Below are 5,367 nucleotides of genomic sequence, written 5' to 3'. Positions count from 1 at the left end.
TGGGAAAAGTATATACATATTGTGGACTGTAAACCCCATCGATTTGATCTAGGGCCCATATTCAGCATAGGAGCCTATGTAACCTCTATATCCCTGTAGATCCAAACTTGCATTCTGTGGTCATCAGTTGTGGTCATTCAAAGTTGCACCAATTTCAGGACCCATCTTCTTCAGGTGGTAGATAGAGTATGTTATCCAACCTCCTTCGGAGGATGAAACATTCTCTACCATTGTTGATCCATATTGAGGGCAAGGTCATATGGGGAGGCGCAAAGTGAACCATTATGTTTTTCCTGATAGAGATGACCAGTGACAATGGAGAGAGGGATCTATTCAAGGTCTAGGCCTATCACATCTGTGTGGGCATCCCAGGACTCCTTGACTAGGGCCCCAGGTGACTGGGTGGCCTGGTAGTTACTAAGGGCTCATCATTAAAGTATGCCAGTCTCTTGTCCTTATTCAGCTTTTGTAGTCCTTACTTTGTCTGACAAGGATAGCTTTGGAGTGACTAAAGGAAGTGATATAGGAAATAGGTGAGGAGGGTATCTATGCCTAAGTAGAAACTATTTCATTAGGAACTTTGTGGTGTCCTTTTTAGGTCTTTCTACTTGCTTGTTTCATTTATTGACTCACTGCAAACTTATTGTGTACTTTTGCTTTCAGGTATATATTTTGCCCTAACTTATGGATGTACTTGTACATATGCCCTATCTTATGGGCCCTATTTTGTATCTAGGTTTTGAGGTTTTGTTAGGAAGTGAACCACCCGAAATGAAATCCTATGGGCTAGGAAAGATCTCACTAGGGTAATGAAGCTGAAGGGTTGACATTCCACACCTGAGGTCTCTGGACACAATCTGAAGTGAAAAATGCTGAGGTGGTTCTTATTTCTTTGATTAGGCTGGGATCAGCAGATGCAGTGTCAGTTGAGATGAATTGAGAGAAGCATACAGGAAAGTGAGCCCTATCCTAGAGGTTCTAGGACTAGGAGAAATATGGGCTTAATAGAGAATGGGGAAGTTTCCTGCTGTCTTAAGGTTTAAGAAGGCAATAGATAATTATTGCTATAACCAAATTATTTGGCAATTGGGCTAACTTTGCTTTGTTTTTGTTTTGTTTTGTTTTTCAGTTTCCCTGATTATCAAAGTAAAGCTGACAAGAGCTGCCCACAGTCTCCAGATCATACCTGGGAAAACTATGACTGGCAATGCCTCATCCCAGATGTTTCCAGACCCTCTTTCCAGAAGAGGCTGCAGCTCCTGTGGACTTTATCCCAGGAAATTTATAGGCAGGTAGAGCAATCAGATGGTAAAGGAGGGACTAAGTGCTAGCAAATCGTGAGAGGCTGACACAAAACTCCAGGAAGCTGGCACAGATTTCAGATTAGTTCTGGACCATGCATGCCTCAACTCAAAGGAATGTTTCTGTGGTACAATTCCTGGCAACAGTTGGGAGGCTTGTGGGACAAGGGCAGATACTGTTCATAATGATAGCTGATATATAACACACTTAGGGGGCCAGGTGGTGGCACACTTGGTTAAGCACACATGTTACAATGCACAAGGACCCAGGTTCAAGCCTCTGCCTGTCTCCCTCTCTATCATCCCCCTCCCTCTCAATTTCTGCCTCTATCCAATAAATAAAGATAATTAAAATTTTTTTTTCAAAGTTACATATAACACACTTAGTTTCAAAGAGCCTCTATGTACTTCCTCTCAGCATAACCACTGAGGCAGGTATAACAGACCTTAAGTCACAGGAGAACAACTGGGACTTTGTAAAGGCTGTAAGAGAGGCAAATGGCAAAATCAGAGCTAGAACTCAGATCTTCAAATTAAAGATCTGGCAGCACACAGTTCTCATTGGAACCCAGAAGAAATCAGAGAAGTAGAACAGGGCAGGGGAGATAGCATAAATGTTATGCAAAAAACTTATGCCTGAGGGTCTAACATCTCAGGTTCAGGTCCTCTCAACACTCCATATGGCAGAACTGTGCAGTGCTCTGCTAAAAAGTAAGAATAAATACATAAATAAAATAAGAATAATAGGGGGTGGGTGGGAGTGGAGACAAGAATAGGAAGGTGTCATGGGTGAGTTAGATTCCCTGAAAGTGTTTCCAGCAGAACAGACTTACACTATAAAGGTTTACTCTGTTCTACTAGGCTGCATCACCTCCCTGTGAGGGGGCTCATGAAACACTGACAGGCCACAATACAGTAAATGCTAGTCTCTGCATCTGAATTGAATCACAGGGAGATTTTTAGAGAATGCAGGCAGCCTCACTCTTGGGTGGAGAACTTGCCATGGACTGGGGCCAGGGTCACTGTAGAGAGGGGCAGGCAAGCCAGAGTGGAGCTAGATCACAATAGGCTGGCATTGCTCCTAATAATGTTGTATTTATTGTCTTGGGTTTTAATGACTTTTAATAAATGAGTACCCACCATAGGTGGCTCAGCAGGTAGAGCACCTGCCATGCTGATTCCCAGTTCCATATTAAAGTAGGAAGACAAACAAAAACAGGAGGGCTGGGCGGTGGTGCACCTGGTTGAGTGCACATGTTGCAATGCGTAAGGACCCAAGTTAGAGCCCCTAGTCCCCACTTGCAGGGGGAAAGCTTCACAAGAAGCAGAGCTGCAGGTGTCTCTCTGCCTTTCTATCTCCCCATCCCTCTCAATTTCTGGCTGTCTTTATCCAATAAATAAATAAATAAAGGTAATTAAAAATTTAAAAAGACAGGAAGTCCTAATCATGCTTCAAAAGCCTTTTGAAATCCCAAAAAGACACACAAATTCATTTTAATGGTCAGGAAGGTGACTCAGTTGATAGTGTAGGACTTTTTATGCATGATGCACTGAGTACAGTCCTCCAGAACTGCATATGCCAGAGTTATTCTGATCTCTCATTCTCACTCACGAAACAAATAAATTAAATCTTCAAGTTAATAATCAACAGACACAGGGCCAGGCAGTGGTACACCCAGTTAAACATATACATCAACATGCACAAGGATCTGAGTTTAAACCTCTGGTCCCCAACTTGCAGAGGAGAAACTACATGACTGGTGAAACAGTGTTGTAGGCATCTCTCTTTTTCTCTCCCACTCTAACTCCCCCACTCCCCTCTCAATTGCTCTCTGTTCTATCAAAAAAAAAAAAAAGGCAAAAAGAAATAAAAAGTGACCACTGGGAGCGATGGATTTGTCATGTAAGCACTGAGCCCCAGTGATAACCTTGGTGACAATAATATATTCAACAGACACTATATTGAAGTGTGGGGAAGAAATTATTTTACCAGTATTTTTTTGTTTTACAATTTTGCTTGGTTCATACAGACTCCATAGAGACCATTGTCTTCTTAGTTCTTTCTCACAAAGGAGAGACAATGAGGACAATTGGGTGACACCAATAAAACACAGTGGTGCTATAGGGAGTTGGCTCTCCTATGCACACTAAACCATATTTCCAGGATCTGCATATTTTTACATGTAACTCCCTTTCCACTCTGAGGGATGTGGCTGTGGAGGGTTGGGGACAAGTACTCCTTGTTCTGGGCAAGGAGAACTTAACAAGTCATCACTTTCCCAAAAGTAGGTGATCTTAATCTTAGAGGGTCTATGTTATGTTCCAGCATGTCACATTATTGTTCCTTGTGTGTGTCATCTCAGACTCCCAAGTAAACTGATCCTGGGTGGTCTCACATCCTGGCCCTTCAGATATGCCTGAAGTTGTCTGAATTCCCAGTGGATATCCCAGTGAGGCTGTTAGTCTGGAAACCCCACTATCTTTATAAATATGTGTACATTTGATATAGACTGTTATGTACATCCAGAGAAGTGTTTGTATATATGGATGACATGATACATCTCTTTGAGTTCAAATTATAGGAATGTGTTTTTTGGTCTGTGTACTATTTTCTGTTCATACTCATATTCACAGGATTGGATTATAGGAAAAAGCAACGTGATTTTTCTACTTTGGTATAAACATAAAGAAGGGGGTCATTTCTGTGTTATTATAATCATTCTTATTTTAGATTGATGGGGGAGAAATTTCTATTAATGTTTTTACTCTTTACTTGAAATTTTCTAACAATGTTTCTTTGGCTTTCCTTCTTTTGCTTATATTTTCAATTTTATTTCAACAGACATTCAACTATTTAATGTTTAAACATACATTTGTTAAGATATATATATATATATATATATATATATATATATATATATATGGCTTATAAATGTGCTTTGGTATGTTAGCAGTACATGTAAGCATTTTAACAATTCTGTGCTGAAGGAATTGTTTCTGCTTAATAGATGGAATATTTGAGAGTTAACGAGTTTACATACTTTTCTAAGGGCACGCAATTTATAAATGGCACTTCTGGAACTTGAACTCTATGTGCCAAGCCTAAAATTCAAATATGAGACTATTGGCTACTCACTGTGGCTTTGTATAAGAATGCTCAATTGGAGGGTTAATTATTGCTTTCTATTGAGAGACTTTTGCTATCACACAAATATGATATAGTAGTTTAAGAATGTGCATTTTCTACAGAGCTTGACAAATTTTCAAAATTAAAAATTCAGTTTGGGATGGAAAATTACAATAATCTTAAGAATCAAACAATTTAAACTAGTTTCTACCAATAAGAAATAGATCTTTTAACAGACTTATCTGCTAATGTTCTTTGGGAACAGGAAATAAAGAAGAAACTATGCTTGTAGATGCCAAAAGGAGGAATAAATAAAACCACAGGTTATGTCAAGGAGCAGAGGGGCAGTCAAATAGCTGGCCTAGGACCAGAAACCAGTAAGACTATCTAACCCTTATTTTTGTTTCTTAGTACATGCTTCACTCTTTCCTCTTTTTCAATTAGGACATGTATTTTTCTTGTGTGTGTGTGTGTGTGTGTGTGTGTGTGTGTGTGTGTGTGTGTGTTTTAATTTTTATTTATAAAAAGGCAACACTGGGGCAGAGGGTAGATAGCATAACGGTTATGCAAATATACTCTCATGCCTGAAGCTCCAAAGTCCCAGGTTCAATCCCCTGAACCACCACAAGCCAGAGCTGAACAGTGCTCTGGTAAAATAAAAAAAAAAAATAAAAAAAGGAGATACTGACAAAACCACAGGATAAGAGGGTATAACTTCACACAATTCCCACCACCAGAACTCTATATCCCATCCCCTCCCCTGACAGCTTTCCTATTCTTTTTCTTTTTTTCTTTCTTTTTTTTGTTTTTATTTATAAAATGGAAGCACTAACAAGACCACAGGATAAGAGAGGTACAACTCCATACAATTCCTGCCACCGGAACTCAATATCCCATTCCCTCCCCTGATAGTTTTCCTGTTCCTTAACCCTCTGAGAG

This window comes from Erinaceus europaeus, chromosome 2 (genome assembly GCF_950295315.1).
Source record: "Erinaceus europaeus chromosome 2, mEriEur2.1, whole genome shotgun sequence".
NCBI lineage: Eukaryota > Metazoa > Chordata > Mammalia > Eulipotyphla > Erinaceidae > Erinaceus > Erinaceus europaeus.
This window is presented reverse-complemented; position numbering follows the sequence as displayed.